At 50.3% G+C, this 17,904-nt stretch overlaps 1 protein-coding gene across 1 annotated transcript in view; it reads left to right on the top strand.

Moving 5' to 3' along the window:
* Positions 1–6,638: 6,638 nt before the first annotated feature.
* LOC138498182 (zinc finger protein 585A-like) overlaps positions 6,639–17,904 on the top strand; it is a 60,488-nt gene continuing 49,222 nt past the window's right edge. Inside the window, exon 1 of the mRNA XM_069622064.1 lies at positions 6,639–6,894. The gene's annotated coding sequence lies outside the window, so the exon portion shown is untranslated. The remainder of the gene's footprint in view (positions 6,895–17,904) is intronic.

Raw genomic sequence — 17,904 nt, 5'->3', positions numbered from 1 at the left:
GACAAACTGCACTCCTGAAGAAACAAAAGGAGCTGCAGAATCAAAAAACAGAGACAGCATTGACAAGCACATATGTTCCAGTGAATGGGACTAATACAAGTCCTACAATACAGCCATATACTAGCCCATTGACAGAGTGGACATGAACACTATTGACCAAAGGAGAAGGAATACAAGAGAAGTTGAAGAAATAACATTGAGGAACACCCCTAATGTGACACTGATCGAGGAGAAAACGAGCTCCAGGGAAATTTCAAGAGCACAACTGATAGCAGAATTGATTTGGCCTTCGTTAGCCGGAGCCACAACCGACAAGAGGAAATATGATTCTGGAACACGTGTTCGAGAATCATACAGTGCGTCACAGATATGAGGTGAACATAAATGCACGTATAACACAATATAACAACAGCTCTCACTACAATTCAGCAGAAACATCTGGAACAGACACAAATTTCCTGTTCCGTTAAATAAAAATGTGCAAGTCCTGCCTGCAGACTACTGTAATATTGTATATGCTTTCTTTCCTCCACCACGAGGCTTCACGAGAGAGCCAGCTTGGAAACATGAGCAATGGAACGTTCCGTTACAGAGGGCGCGAGATGTTAATCTGGTACAGAGAACACTGGAATCAAACCATTGCTGAGTCGTTGGAGCGCAGTCAGTTGAGCGTTATACTACCTGTTACGTCTTTGACGGATGTGCGCATGCGCAAGCCTCGTTCTGGCCACGCATGCGCGTTAGAAATAAAGACGGTCCGTGCGGAAGATGGCACCGGGACCCTGGAACGAACAGACGCGTGTTTACTGGTGTCAGTGTATGCATGTGTGCGGATGCTAGTACAGGGCGGCCCGAGGCACGGGAAGCCCCATCACATTGGCGACGAGGCGGGACACGGGGAGAGAAACGCTCAGCACGTACAAACGTGTCGTCATGGGTATTTCCTCTTCAATTGTATTACGAACCTCACACGAGTGATGGCGGCCATTTTGTTTTTGGTGTTTAAGGCGGTTGCGGCCTGCGCGGGTGCTTGTGCGCTGCCTAAACACTGAGGTAAACAATTCCTCAATTTTTGGACACCCTGCAGTTTCCCCATGAGGGAGGACTGCACTTCTGCCTAAGAGAACAGGTTGTGGGAGAGGAGCAGCCACAGCACATCATCACAGCATCTCTGCCCAAGGGTTCAGGTACGTCGAATCCGAGTTTAGCCAGGTTTGCGGCCTCTATCACGGATTGAGGTGCCTGTGCGACCTGTGAACATGATGGACAGCGACGGAGAAGCTCCTGTGGCGGCGAGAGTGGTGAGAAGGCAGCATGGCTCCGTACAACCAAGGCAAGAATTTGACACCTCAGGTCCACCTTCAAAACTGGGCCCGAGATGGCTTCTATGGATCAAAAAACTTGATATGTTTTTCGCTGCCACTGGGGAAATGGACGATGATGCCAAAGTGACGACACTGCTATACTCAGCAGGCACAGAAGTACTGCGCATTTACGAATCCTTCACCTTACCGGTAGTGACCTATGACGCTGTCAAAACTGCACTGAAGGATCATTTTATTCCGTTATCCAATGTTGACTTTGACAGGTTTGTCATGTGCGGAGAGAAGCAGCATGAAGACGAGTCGTTAGATCAGTTTTGTGCACGTTTAAGACAGCTAGCCACCATGTGCAGATGGACGGATGCAGAGTTAATGGTCCGCCATCAACTGATTCAAGGTTGCAGCTCAGGTAAGCTGCGGAGGCAGGTCCTGAGGGAGCCGGGCATGTCTCTAGCGCAGATTTTGGACAGTGGAAGGGTGTACGAACTTGCTGAAAGTAGAGGGGCTAAGATGGATGCTGCTGCACGCACAGGCAAGCATGAGGACGCTTTTGCTATTGGGAGACAACCCCAGGCAAAACCAAGGTGGAACCAGAAGAGGCAGGAATTGACGACACCGCAAGGTGGTGCTGCCATTTGCCAATATTGTGGATATGACTTGCCGCATTCAGAAGACTGTCCAGCTAAAACGAGAGTTTGCGGGAGATGCAACACGCCAGGGCACTATGCGAGGATGTGTAGAGCCGCTGCCCCGGTTGCCACGCAGAGAGGGCCCGCTAGGCTAAGTGGCAGGTTTAGGAGGCAACGCAGTATCGCCGCAGTGGAGCAGGACGCCCAAAGGCTCAACATCGCAGAGGAGGAAGAAGAGGATGAAGAAGTCTTCTTCATCTCGAATCTGGCTACTGGGACCAAGAAACGCAGACAACCGACATGCGTTGTGGACATTCAAGCGGTCCCTACAGAGGTACTAATAGATACAGGGGCCTGGGTGTGCGTGCTGGCCACTGAACATTATGAGGCCATCCCAGGTCCCCCTCCACTGGACAAGTCAAAGGCCAAAATGTTTACATTCGGGGGTGACACTCCCTTACCCATCAAAGGGGTGTTTGTGGCTCCCGTAGCCCGAGGAGACAAGATGATTAAGGCAAGGTTTTTCATCACTGACGTCAGCCCACGGTCCCTGTTGAGCTGTGCGGCCTCGGAAGCGTTGGACCTTGTTCACTTTGCGCTCGCAGTCTACAAAGGGGACATTAATTCACTTCTGGAGAGGTTTGAGAGTACTTTTCAAGGGATTGGCAGATTGAAAGCGGAACCAGTGCGACTTCACATAGATGAAACGATCCGCCCGACGGCGCAGAAGCACCGACAAATTCCGTTCCACCTCCGGTCCCAGGTTGAAGATGAGCTCAAAGCACTAATAAGTATGGACATCATCGAAAGGGTGGAGGGGCCGACTCCATGGGTTTCGCCAATTGTGGTGGCGCCAAAGCCCAAACAACCGGGCAAGGTACGCATCTGCATGGACATGCGGTTGCCAAATGCAGCTATTAAGCGAGAACGCTACCTGACTCCCACTATAGACGACATCATCAGCGAACTGCAGGGGGCCATGATATTCTCCAAGCTGGATCTAAGGGCAGGGCATCACCAACTGGAACTGCATGCAGACTCGAGGTACATTACAACCTTTACCTTTACAACCTTTACCACGCACGAGGGTCTGTACCAATTCAAGCGCCTTAGCTTCGGGATATCCTCCACCGCAGAGGTCTTTCAAAATGCCATCAGGGGCGCTCTGGCAGGTCTCAGGGGAGTAATTAATATGAGTGACAATATTTTGGTTTTCGCCACATCACATGCCGAGCACATGAAGCGTCTAGAGGCAACCTTACAGAGACTGAAAGACCTTGGCCTCACCTTACATCGTGAGAAATGTGAATTCGTCAAGGATCGCATTGGGTTATTTGGTTTTGTGTTTCACGAGAACGGTGTGTCCCCGGATCCGGAAAAAGTCAGCTTTCTGGGGATGGTTAATTATTGCGGCCGATTCATCAAGGGGCTAGCGTCACTCTATGAACCCCTCCGGGCCCTCACAAAAAACAACGCTACCTGTATCTGGGGCACAAGAGAACAAGAAGCGTTCATTGTGATCAAGAGGGTGCTGTCCGATCAGGACACAGTGGCGTACTTTGACCCTACGGCTGAATCTGAGATTGTCGTAGATGCGAGTCCTGTGGGTCTAGGGGCAGTGCTAATGCAAGTGGACGCAAGAGGTGAAATGCTACCCATTGCATATGCGAGCAAAGCCCTCACGGAGACCAAAAGACGCTACTCACAGATTGAGAGGGAGGCCCTGGCTATCCTGTGGGGCTGCAGACACTTTAGGTTGTATATTCTTGGGAAACCTGTGACTGTCATAACGGATCACAAGCCGCTTCTGCCCATCCTAGCGGGCGTGTCGTCTAAGCCACCTCCCAGGATAGAGCGGTGGATGCTCGCCCTCATTGAATACGGGGTCAAATTGGTATACCAGCCAGGGACGAACAATCCGGCGGACTACCTGTCCCGCCACCCCAACAAGGAAAGGGAGGATGGACAGGGGGAGGTGGTAGAGTGCCAAGAATTCATCCACAACATTGTAGAATGTGCCATGCCGGTGGACAGGAGTGTAGGGGCACAAGAGTCGGCGAACAACGAGGTGTTCAAGATCATCCAAGCTGCAATTTGGAGCGGGGAATGGAGCGACATCCTGCAGAACAACACAAGAAGGGAAGAGAGCGCACAGGGCGACCTCCAGGTATTATGGAAAATTCATGATGAGCTCTCTATCTCGGAGGATGGTTTGCTGCTAAGAGGGCAGCAAATAGTTTTACCTCGGTCGCTGAGGGCCCGAGTCCTGGAGCTGGCCCACACTGGACACCAGGGCGTGGCAAAGACGAAGGTGAGGCTGCGACCAAAAGTATGGTTTTCTGAGCTGGAGGGCCTTGTTGAGTCGCATGTGAAAGGATTTCTGCCGTGCCAAGCAGCAAGCCCCCTAGAAAGGGCACCACCGATTAACTCCATGGAGCAGAGTGAGAAGCAGTGGGGTACGGTCCACGCAGACTTTGGGTCAACCGGAAGGGGCATGTACTTTTTAGTGGTGGTAGACCAATGGTCGAGGTATCCAGAGGTGGAACTTGTGGATTCAAAGGCCAGCGACCATACTATCCTGGCATTAGAAAAGATGTTTGCCACGCACGGCCTCCCTGAAATCCTCTGCTCGGACAATGGGACGCCCTTCACTGGGAACCAATTTGCGCAATATCTGAGAGAAAAGGGAATACAGCACCGGAAAGTGTCGCCACTCTGGCCCCGGGCGAATGGCGAGGCCGAAAGGCTTATGAGAACGCTCAACAAGGTGTTCCGCGTAGCGGCAAACAGTGGAGGGGAACTCAAGAGGACTCTTTTCGAGTTTCTCAGAGAGTACCGTACGACACCCCACCAGTCCACAGGAGTGGCCCCCGCAGAGGCTCTGTTTGGGCGATGCCCGAGAGGGCTCCTCCTCGAAGTGGAAGGGCGTGAGCCAGGCGTTATCGACAATGACCGAGTGAGGAAAGAACGAGAAGCCCACAATGCTAAGGAGAGCGAAAGGAGAAGGCTGCAAGACAAGGAGATAGTGGTGGGAGACTCGGTGCTGTTACGCAATCGCAGGCCCGAAGGAAAGCTGTCATTGCCATACAAACCACAACCGTGGGCCGTTACCCATGTCAAGGGGTCCATGATTACCGCGGCGAATGAAAGAGGAACTATCACCCGCAACCAATCATTTTTCAAAAAAAGCGGTATCCGGCTCGGAGATGCCGAGCTGACGGGGCCAGCATGACCAGAGGATGATGCTAGGATCCCTGAAGATGACCCACCCCTGGATCCACCACCGGCAGTCGGGACCCCGCCACATATCCCGCAAGCGGAACGGCGGTACCCTACGTGACAAGGCCGCGCCTTACCTGTTTGGCTCAAGGACTATGTCCTGGACTCTGGAGACTGAACAGGTGACTGTCCCAAGCTAATTATCCACTGTTGGGAAAGTTAATGTTTGTCATCTGAGTATGTTTCAGTTGTAAATTATTGCACTATTTTGTTTAAAGAAAAAAAGGGATGTTACGTCTTTGACGGATGTGCGCATGCGCAAGCCTTGTTCTGGCCACGCATGCGCGTTAGAAATAAAGACGGTCCGTGCGGAAGATGCCGCCGGGACCCTGGAACGAACGGACGCGTGTTTACTGGTGTCGGTGTATGCATGTGTGCAGATGCAAGTACAGGGCGGCCCGAGGCACGGGAAGCCCCATCACACTACCTTATTACTTATCAATACAAATATACCTTGTCATGTGTAACTAATAAAGGTATATATAAAAACATACATATTTCTCCTCCTTCCTTACCTCGACCACTTCAGCTACCACATGGTCAGTGTGATGCTGCAACTCGCCATTCTCTCTGCCCATTACATTTCTAAACACATGCGCATCGAGCCTACACTTCTTCTCTGAACATGCGCATTGTGATGCCACAGTCTACTGGTCAATCCCCTGCAGGTACAAATCTTCTCTATAGATGTGCAGTTTGACGTACTTTACACTCCTTTTAATTCTTTGCACGTGCGCAGTTTGCTACCACAGTCTACAGGCCAGCCCAACAAACCTTCCCCCTCAGCCCCTTCACCGTGCAGGTTGATTTCTTCTATGCACATGCGCAGTGTGTTGCTACAGTCTGCTGGCCAGGCTTCCCGCAGTTACACTTTTTTATTTTTTTCTCTGCACATGCGCATTGTGCTGCTTATTCTACAGTCTACTGGTCAGGCTCCCTGCAGTTACACTTCTTTTTTGCACATGCGCAGTGTGCCGCTACAGTCTACCGGCCAGGCTTCCCGCAGTTGCACTGCTTTATTTCTTCTCTGCACATGCGCAATGTGCTGCTTATTCTACAATCTACTGGTCATGCTTCCTGGAGAAATACCTCTTCTTTGCACATGCGCATTGTGCTGCTAAAGTCCACTGGCCGGGCTTTCTGCAATTACACTTCTTCCTTGCACATGCGCATTGTGCCGCTATAGTCTACATTCTATTGGTCAGGCTCCCTGAAGAGAGAGGTCTTCTCTGCACATGCGCAGTGTGAACTCTTCTCCATCTTCGAGGGTCTCCAGGCCGCTAGGCCGCCATTTTGTTTGCCTCCCGAGCTCTCCCGGGCGCAGAGCGATACTACAGTCTTCTGACTTCTTTATTCCTTCTGTGCACATGCGCAGTGTGCTGCTATAGCCGCCATCTTGTTTGCCTCCTGAGCTCTCCCGAGCGCAGAGCGATACTACAGTCTTCTGACTTCTTTATTCCTTCTGTGCACATGCGCAGTGTGCTGTATAGCCGCCATCTTGTTTGCCTCCCGAGCGCAGAGCGATACTACAGTCTCTGACTTCTTTATTCCTTCTGTGCACATGCGCAGTGTGCTGTATAGCCGCCATCTTGTTTGCCTCCTGAGCTCTCCCCGGGCCGCGCGGGGGTCTTGGCTTCGTTGCATCTCCTGGGGATAAGAGAACGGTGAGAGATGTATTGTCGTGACGGCCAGTGTGTGCGCTCCAGCAGCGGCTGCTCTCGCATGTGCATTGCAGTGTCATTCTCTGACGTATCAGCACTTTGCTGAAAAGTCCCATAAACCAAGTGCAGATAACTGAGAGTACCCCCTCTGTAGCGCCTGGAAGCGCAGCAAGCCTAGCACTCAGTGATAGCTGGGACCAGAGCTGCATAGTCTCCGGCTACTCACAGCACACCACCCTGCAGGAGATGGGACTACTCCCAGCACACCACCCTGCAGGAGATGGGACTACTCCCAGCACACCACCCTGCAGGAGATGGGACTACTCCATGCACACCACCCTGCAGGAGATGAGACTACTCTCAGCATACCACCCTGCAGGAGATGGGACTACTCCATGCACACCACCCTGCAGGAGATGAGACTACTCTCAGCATACCACCCTGCAGGAGTTGGGACTACTCCCATCCTACCACCCTGCAGGAGATGGGACTACTCCATGCACACCACCCTCACACCACCCTGCAGGAGATGGGACTCCTCCCAGCACACCACCCTGCAGGAGATGGGACTCCTCCTAGCACACCACCCTGCAGGAGATGGGACTCCTCCTAGCACACCACCCTGCAGGAGATGAGACTACTCTCTGCACACCACCCTGCAGGAGATGGGACTACTCCCAGCACACCACCCTGCAGGAGATGGGACTACTCCATGCACACCACCCTGCAGGAGATGAGACTACTCTCAGCATACCACCCTGCAGGAGTTGGGACTACTCCCATCCTACCACCCTGCAGGAGATGGGACTCCTCCCAGCACACCACCCTGCAGGAGATGGGACTCCTCCCAGCACACCACCCTGCAGGAGATGGGACTCCTCCCAGCACACCACCCTGCAGGAGATGGGACTCCTCCTAGCACACCACCCTGCAGGAGATGAGACTACTCTCAGCACACCACCCTGCAGGAGATGAGACTACTCTCAGCATACCACCCTGCAGGAGTTGGGACTACTCTCAGCATACCACCCTGAAGTAGCTAGGGTTACTCCCATCACACCACCCTGCAGTAACTGGGACTACTCCTTGCATACCAGTCTGCGATTGCTAGTATTCCTCCCCTCATACCACCCTGCAGTAACTGGGAGTACTCCCTGCATACCACTCTGTGATTGCTGGGCCTACTCCTGTCATTCCACCTGCAGTAGCTGGGTTTTCTTCCCACGAAACCACCCCATATTGCTGGGACTACTTGTTTACTCATCTCAGTACCAGCTAGATATTTATCTTTAGTAGAGGTACTACAGTAGCATATTGCACCGCAGCCTGTGTTGCCTTCTCTGGCCCTGCCTATTGGCCCACTGCCTTTCATCTTACAATCAGGGTGGACCGGGAGGTCGGAGCCGGCCCATTTCTAAGACCCCTGTTTGCTCCCTGAAGCTACTGCTACTGCAACCTGACCCTCCGTGGTGCGGCCATTTCACTCGCCATGATTTTGGACTACCAAGACTCTTCCCATGGGGAAGTGTCCCTACTCCTTTCTGCCTACCCTTTCTCATTCCCTCATCGATCTACACTCTTCCCTCTGCTTGCTCTAAATGATCTCCCTGTATGCTCTCAAATGCCCACGACTCAGCACCTGCCTCTAACTCATACCTCACTTCTTCCATCTATGTTGCCTTAGCATTGCCTTTGAAAGTCAAATATGGGTGTGTTTTGTAACAGAAATCAGGGCTGTTTGAAAGTCAAATTGGGGTGTGTTTTGTAACTGAAATTTGAGTTGTCTTTCACATTGCTTTTGTGGCCTCAAATGTAACCTGCTAGCCCAGTGACCTTTCCTCACTGCTTTTCTTGCATATTCCTCCTACTACCATCCCCTTCTTACTCACTCGTGGCATTATCTGTTTCTCTTATCTACTCTTACTGCTTCTCTATTAACTATCCTTCCCTTCTCACTAAGTCTGGTAAGAAGAAATTTAAAAAAGGATGTCTTGGCTTCCAATCCAGGTCTCCCCATCGCTGATACCTATTCCAATGCCTATGCCAGACAAACCCTGACTGACATTCTCTTTTTCGTTCCTCTGCTTGATCTATGGACCCCTCATATGATCTCTGTGCTCAGTCCTATCTCCTCCTCTCCCATTAATGGTGGCACCTGCTGGGAAGTCCTCAAGGCCTTCTTCGACTCCTCCAGAGTCATCATTAATGTCTACCTGAATGGCACTCTCATGGTGCAAGTCCCTCAGGCTAATCTCCTCTTTGATAGACGGTTCCCTCGCCTCATTAACTTTCTCTCATCTGCAGCTGTCCCATACTCTCCTCCCTTTTCTGTCTTGCCCTCCTTTCCTTCTGCCCCTGCCTCATCTCAAGCTCCCTCCACACCTCGCAGCGCGTTCCCCCTCACCGGAAGGTTTTTAAGACTGGCAACCTTCTTCATCTTGTCACTCTCAACTCTCGCTCTGCTGTCAAACACTCCTCTGACATCTGCTACCTCCTAGAAGAACTTAACCTGGATGTCCTTGGTCTTACTAAGACTTGGTTTACGACCAGCTCTGTCACAAGTTCTGACACTCTCCTCCCTAATGGCTACAAGATCCTCTCCGCCCTCAGATCCAACCTGCCTGGAGGTGGTGTAGCCCTTATCTTCCTGAGTGGATTCCTGCCTCTATCATCCCCACTCAGACTTACTCTGCTTTTGAATGTCTTGTCTGCAGGGTCACTCTGTCTCCCGGACACTCTCTCACTGTTGCGACTCTCACCGCCCCCCCTGGTCAAATTACCTCTTTTGTCTCTGAGTGGGCTGACCTCTCTTTCTCCCTCCTGGCCTCAACCACTCAACTCCTCCTTCTTGGTGATCTCTACATCCATCTTGAGTCTCCCTGTTCCTCATCTGCTCTCTTTCGCGACCTTTGTGACTCACTCTCCCTCTCCTCTGGCCCCACACATTCTGCTTGTCACACACTTGATGTCTTGATCTCCTCTGTCCTCCCCTCTCTATCCCCCTCACCACCCCTCTCTCCTGGAGTGATCACTGCCTCCTCTCCTCCCATATGTCCATCTCCTCCCCCCAAGCCAAGCCTTCCCCAAGATTGCCACCCTCCTTCTCGGCCACCGGCCCATGACGCGTCTGTCAATTGAAGCTTTCGTGGCCACCTTCTCCCCTGCTCCCCCACCTCAGGCTGACTCGCACCCAGACACAGCCCTGACCCTGCTCTACTTCTCTATTTCTGCTACTCTTGATGTTATTTCCCTGTCATGAGGATCCGTTTGAAGTCCAAAGCCAAGTGTAATTCCTGGTATGACTCTGACCTAGCTACACTTAAACGCAAGTGTAGGGCGGTTGAGAGAAAATGGAGGGCTTCCTGCTCATCATCTGGCAAACTGGCCTGCCGCCTGCTCCAAAGACAATACTGTCTCTCTGTCCGCTACAAAAAGAGTTTCTACTTCAGCTTCTGAACAAATTCTAGCAGTGAGTGGCCCCCAGATATACTGTTGATCTCCCATTCATTCGGCTGGATCACACTCAGACAACCAATCACTCAGAAGGGCATTCAGCGGTCAGCCAGCCAATCAGGCTTACAGTGCAATCGGACCCTACTCCTCCTCCTCAGACACTCACAACAAGGAATGTGTATTGGGACAAGTACCCAGCCATTCAACACTACACACTGCATTCATACCAGTTTCGGGCAGGGCTGTCTCAGTCATTGTGTCAAACACCAGACATTAGACCTCCACAACTAGAAGTGCATATTGGTCACACACTCTGTTCACCCAGGTCCCACCCACAGGGTGTACCCACAACATACAGTCACTGGGAAGGCTCCAGCCAGTCTGGCCTGGACCTCCCAACAACACCATATATGGAACTTCCACCCAACAGCCAGTCAGGGGGAAGGGACAGAGTCGTGGCTTCCCAGGTCTTTGGGAAAACAAGGTAACAGGCAATAGAAAGCAAGAGGCCACAGGGGCCACCTGTCAAATTCAGCATGGAGCTGCCACCAGCCCATAACCTGCTCTGTGGGCCACACACAGGTGCCAATAAACATACACTAGGGGCACAGGGTTGCACCCCCACCCATGGGTCTGTACACCAAACCAAAAACAGGAAGAGCTGCACTGCCAGGAGTCCCACATGGACTCCTGGGCAGAAAACAATACAAAACACAAATGAAAAAGGACTACAGGACAAGGACAGGGCTGTCCCTCCAATTCATTTCCAGCATCACAGTCCTCATCCTACTTGATCTGTCTTCTGCTTTTGACATGGTCAACCATACCATCCTGCTCAATCGTCTGCGTGACATCCTGAATATCAACAATCAAGCTCTGGCCTGGCTGACCTCTTTTCTTTCTGATCGAACCTCCCAGGTAAGACTGGGGTCCTTCCTATCCTCTATCTCTCTCTCTACTTGTGGTGTACCCCAGGGGTCTAACCTCTCGCCCTGGCTTTTCAAACAATACTTGGCAACTCTGGCCTACTGCATTTCCATTTTTATGCTCAAACTTCCAGTGCTATGCTGATGACACCCAAATCATTTTCAGGCGACCCTCAGACACCTCCTCTCCTTCCCTCATCACCAACTGTCTAATTTCCATTCAAAACTGGTGTGCCACCAGCAATCTTTGTCTAAATGCCAACAAGACTGAGATCCTCCTCATTGGAACACCTTCACCATCCTTTCCCCTCACTCTCTGGCTGGCCTCCCTTGGCCCTCCTCCTACCCCTACCTGTGAGGCTAAGAATCTCTGGGTCATCTTTGACTCCACACTTTCCTTCTCCGCACACATCTCTGAAGTCTCTAGCAAATCAAACTTCTTACTGCACCTCCTCAGAGGCACTCACTGTCTCCCAAGCTCTGGTCCTCTCTAGGTTGGACTACTGTAACAGCCTCTTCCTAAATCTACCTGCCTCTTCTCCTCGCCCTTTACAACTAATCCAGAACAGGACTGCGAGACTTGTCCATGGAGAGACTTGTCCTTGGCGTCAAGCCCTGGGATCATATCTCTCCAGCTCTGAAATCCCTTCATTGGCTCCCAGTGTATAAAATGATTACATTTTAAAACCCTCTGCATTGTCCACAAGGCTTTCTGGGGCCTGGGTCCAAAATACCTTCAAATATCCCTCCGTAAATACCTCCCCTTTCGAGGCCTTCGCTCTTCTACTTCTAACTTCTAACCCCCCCAGGGTCGGTCGTTTCTCAAATAAACGAGCTGAGGCAGATCTCTGTCTTCGGCTGGGGCCTCCCTTTGGAACAGCCTCCCAGTCACCTTGAAACTTGAGGAGAACCATCTCCAGTTCCGGAAGTACCCCAAGACCACCTATTCACTTCTGCCTTTGCCCCTCTTCTCCCGTGCTGATCTGCTGCTCTCGCGCGGCACCGTGCACCTGGCCACCTTCTGGCCCAGGTACCTGCTCACCCTGCCTCCCTCCTGCACTGCCTCCGGGCCACCCCTGGCACTGGGATCTGTATCTGTACCCATACAGCCCCCCATTCTTCTTCTACCCTATCTGACTATCATGCACTTGCCACTTGATGGCCGCACTACCTTTTTTTTCACTGCACTTATTTATTTATTTCACTGATTATTTATTCCTTTCTCTCCTCTGTTCTGCACTTTCCACCTCTCCCCATTCCACACACTTTCCCCCTTTTTCCCTTTTCCATGCACTTGCTCGTTCTTAATGCCACTGGGCATAGTAAGATCGTTTTTTGTGTGTTCTCCCCTGTTCCCCTCCCTTTGCTCGGTTGCGCTCTGAAACACCTGTGTATGAGCGCGATATAAATAAAATGTATCATATCATGTGTAGGAGGATTCTGGCTTTGTAGATATTTCCTTATTAGTCTCTTGACTAAGATGAAAAGGGAGTTCCTATTTGGAACAGAGCCTTATCCCCAAAGGCAGACTCTCTCCCTCTGCAATCCCACTTTCTGCCAACCCTGGGGGAATATCGCGTAGCGGGCTCACCTCCCGAGTCTCACAGGGAAAGGCTCCCCGTTGGGAGAAGGGAAAGACTCCCGCAATTTGACACACCCTCTACCGAGAACGAACACGGCTAAATAACCTGTTCTCTGGAAGGTTTCCACTGGGGAGGCTGTACAACCATGTTTTAGCTCACTGTACCTTTCAGAGAGGAGAAATATGCATGTGCATATCAGTCTGCTCCCACCCACTTGGCCAGTCCAGCACCGAAATACTAGGCCTTCTCTGAACAAGAGTACCAAAAAAGTAAATTTTAAAATTACATATCTATAAACCTAACATTAAATACAACATACAATAATCATAAACCTTAAACACTTGCACCAGGAATGCGCCGCACAGACCCCTGAGAAGAGATCCAGACTGCTGCCACTTGCCCAATCCACACTGCTGCCCATGTTGACAAAGAAAACACAAGGCCGTGAGAAGGCCGTGTTGGTTGCCCAGGCAACCATTATCCACACTGCAGGGTGCGGGAACATGCCCGTGAAAATCACCGCTGCTGGCCCGGAGGCTGATAGGCTCTCTCATCCTGCCAGCTCCTCCCCTCCTGCCTTAAATGGAGGAAGAGGAGGCCGGCAGGCGAAGCCACAGGGAGAAGACCGGGGGAAAAGGCCTTTCTCCCTCTCTGCCTCGCAAGGTAAGCCTCCCACGTACAGCCACATCGTCACACCATTGGATATTCATACAGGGACTGTCCCTCACATCCAACTACCCCTACCTCGTTGGGTAATAAACACACGACTCCGATCGCACACCCAGCCAGCCCAGCCCCTCTCCTATTCGCTAAACTCCTTCAACCGAAACATGCAGTTAGGAGTCAGAGGGACGCATTCCGCCCATCAACCCAAGGGTATGGCCCCCACTGACTTCGGTGCGCGTACACCTGACACCAATGCGACCCCCACCGTGTCTCTGACACCTGTCCTTCTCCACCTTACCTCTGAGGCACCCGTTCCATGTCACCAAGTTGGCTGCCGTCATCTCAATGTCTCTCCGCCTGCCACACCAACAGCCGTCCTGCAACAATGCACACAGCGTACTCGACCCGAACTGATGGCGGATGCCCTGTGTGACACATCAGTCTACTCACTGGAGAGATCCTCTACCACAACCTTGCCTATTAACAATAACCCCTACCTGCATACTGTGTGTAACAGGGGCTCCAGTGCACTGACCGTTGCTAATCACTGCCGACCCTCCACCATTAGTCCATGTGTACTCGTGCCTGTTTCACATGCTACCCACATGTTCGCTTTTGCCTCCGAAGGTAGTATCATGCCTGTGCCCCTTGATGCGCCTATGCCACCACCTGCCTATGATGTTAGTATTATGCCTACTGTGCCTGTGCCCCTTGATGCGCCCATGCCACTACTTGCTCAGAATGACACAACTATGCCAGTGTCTGCTTCGCAGCTGCCAATTTCAGTCGCCAATAGCCCAGAGCCGCGCACGCTGCCTGAGCCTTGCAGGGGTACACCCCGACCTACTGCCATTCTCAAATGTGCATTGGTCAACACCCGATCGCTACCAGCTCAAGCCCCAGATGTCCATGACCTCATTATCAAGGATAACATGGACCTCTTGATAATTACAGAAACATGGTTGAAAGAAGCATCAGGCCCAGCTCTCTCCCTCGCCATCCCAGATGGGTACACGATCTTCAAACAAGACCGTACACACCAGAGAGGTGGTGGAGTAGCTCTCATCGCCAAAGAAACCTTTGCTATTAGGGAGATTGAAGGTGCGTACGGTCATAACTGTGACTACCTTCTGCTCAAAATGAATTTCTCCCATAACTGCACCATTGCAGTACATATTGTCTATCGACCCCCGGGTCCCTTCTCAGAATTCCATGAGGCCCTCATCCTTCCTCTGTCCGACAACTTGAAAAAGACCTCTCAAGTCCTGCTCTTGGGTGATTTAAATCTGGGCCTTAATGACCCTAAGGATGCCCATGCTATCACCTTGAATAACGCTCTATCCACCTTAGGGTTATCTCAAGTCATCTCCGAGCCTACACATATTAAAGGCTGCACTTTAAATTGGATCAGTCACCACAACTGTGCTGTTCAAATCACTGGAATTACTCCTATTCCATGGTCTGATCACCACTATATTCAATTTGACCTTAATACTAACAAAGTGCCCCCTAAGCCTGCGATCCTCCTTCCTGCAACACTCGCTAGAAGTTCACATCAACTTACCTCGGAAAATATTGCACCCTTCCTTATGGTGCCCTCTCTCCAGCCTCCGTTCTCCAGCGACCCTGGCACTCTCGCTAGTGCTTTTAAACTTGCCATCAGCCAAGCTGTGGATGCCATCGCTCCTCTTTCCCTAAGGAAAGCCAAGAAAGCTAAACACTCCAATGCCTGGTTCTCTCAAGAGTTGCTGGAACTACGTTCCAAGAAGAGGCTTGCACTCTCATCCTGGAAAATGAACCCCACTTACGTCACCAGGAGAGCATTCCAGGCTATCTCCCAAGACTACAAATCAAGGCTAAAGCCACGCCATTCAATTCTAGGATAGACGATGCTAAATCAGGATCGAAAGAAATCTTCACCATCTTTAGAGAGCTGGAAAAACTGTCCACTCCACCTCCTATTCTACTTAGGATGAAAAATGGTGCAACAACGTTCATTTTGCCATTATAGATAAGCTAAATACTGTGCAAACTAAAACCCTAACCCTTCAGAAGGCGCTGACGCACCTCATAGCCAACCTGCACAGCAACTCGCCTACAGCCACTAACTAATCCCTCCACGCCTTTCGACTTTAAAGATATGAGTGAACCAGAAGTCATTGCCCTGCTCAAATCTATTAAACCATCCAATTGCAAGGGGGATGCCTGTCCTGCCCAACTCATTAAAGATTCTGCCCCCATCCTTGCCCGCCTTCTAACAGCATTCATTAATGCATCCTTGCAGTCTGGCCGTGTCCCAACTGGATTTAAGGAAACTTGGGTACGCCTGCTCCTTAAAAAACCTTCCCTCGTCCCAACAGTACCGGGGAACTACAGGCCCATTACTACTGTCCCACTCTGGCTTCCGTCCACGACATGGCCTCGAAACGGCCCTCCTAGACCTGAAAAATCAAATGGACGACATCAGAGATGCAGGCAAACCAGCGCTCCTTCTGCTCCTTGATTTATCTGCTGCATTGGACTTGGTGGATCACAACACACTCTGCCACCATCTCTCGAGTGCGGCTAATTTCTCCCCAACGGTATGCGCTTGGATCACCTCCTTTCTACTGGAAAGGTCCATGAAAGTCTTTTCCGACTCAGCATGTGCCACTCCAAGCCACATCAAATGCAGAGACCCACAGGGCTCCTGCATTGCGCCCACTCTCTATAACCTATTCACGAGGCCCCGTTCAACATTCTCAACGCCCTGTGCATCTCATAACCAATTATGCTGATGACACACAGGTACTTATCCCCCTTACAGGCGATTATGATGCCGACCTGAAGAGCCTCACCACTATCTTGGATCACCACCACCTTGGGTAATTTGGACAAACAATACATGTCTTTCACCATTGACAATATACCTATCGCGGTATCCGAAAATGTCAAGACTTTGGGCGTCTACCATGACTAATCTGACCATGAATAGACGGGTCAATGCCATTGCCTCTTCCTCGGCTTATTACTCAATGTAGCCAGAACCTTCTTATCTCGACAGAACTGCCTCACCATTGCTAGGGCAATATTCGGATCAAGACTGGACTACTGCAATGCCCTCCTTGTAGGGACCTCCTGTAAAAACTTGGCTAAACTCCAACTTGTTCAGAACAATGCCCTTAGCTCTGCCACAGGGACCTCAAGAAAGGACCACATCTCTGAGGTGAGGAGGCAGGTTCTTTGGCTTCCCGTCAAAGAGAGAATTGTTTTTAAAACCCTCTCCCTGACGCATAAATGCCTCCATGATCTGGCACCCCCCTTCTTGGTCCAACGAATTACCAAGTCTACCTCCTCTAGGCCTGTAAGAAAGGTCTACACCAACATTATCGCCACTACCAAGACCCAGGGACTCCGTGCCGGCGGCACTAGCTTCCCTACTATGGCCGCCTCACACTGGAATGCTCTTCCCACTCACCATCGGATGATTGACTCTCACCTAGCCTTCCGCAAAGCTATTAAAACTCAGCTTTTTGTCTGAATATTTACTCTGTACCGGCTCCCATCTGCTCATCTTGCTGTACTGCGGCCGGATGCTAGCACCTTCTGAGAACGATCTCCCACGTTATTGTAATGTTTGCTAACCATGAAACCTTTCTTTTCTACTTCTGTTTATTACCAATGTATCTGCAACCAAGAGGCCTTTGTTGTTCCTATGTAACCACTGAATCAAGCTTACGTACAATTTCCTGTAACAGCGCCTTGATGCCTCTGGACTGCTAGTGCGTTCTACAAATGCAAATAAATAAATACACTACAGAACAAACCAATTGCAATATAATAAACACTATTTAGTAACCTTTTATTTCAACAAATAAAATAATTATAAAAACAGCGTGTAAAATGTACTAATTTATTAAATGTTAAATTATAATAGCTATACTTTACATAAACACAAATACAAACATCCAATTATTATATAAAAATAATTACTAAATGCAAAATTGAAATAGTAACAAAAGCAGCCTAAATATAATTACACATTAAAAACATGAATCAACAAAAATGCTTTTCACATTTTTACTAAACACCAATATTCATTAAAAAAATCACTTTCACTGTAAACAAAGTTAAGGTTACAATGATATTTTATTTGAATATATTTGTATCGCTCATGTTTGAAGACTACGTTTTTGCTGGTTTAACTCTCTTGTAAACATGTTTCAAAGTGTATAGCAATAGCCGTCCTATAGTTATACAGATAAATCTAACCTCTCCATCAGGGAATCACCTTACCAAGATTTCCCCTCGGGGGAACTTCTCTCAACCAAACTCTCCTACCCTAACACTGCAACCACCACCAGGCCCATTACAAACCTTTGACGAGGATATAACTCCACTCTACT

Source organism: Ambystoma mexicanum, chromosome 5q (assembly GCF_040938575.1).
Source record: "Ambystoma mexicanum isolate Mex_15411 chromosome 5q, UKY_AmexF1_1, whole genome shotgun sequence".
Classification (NCBI taxonomy): domain Eukaryota; kingdom Metazoa; phylum Chordata; class Amphibia; order Caudata; family Ambystomatidae; genus Ambystoma; species Ambystoma mexicanum.
This window is presented reverse-complemented; position numbering and strand designations above follow the sequence as displayed.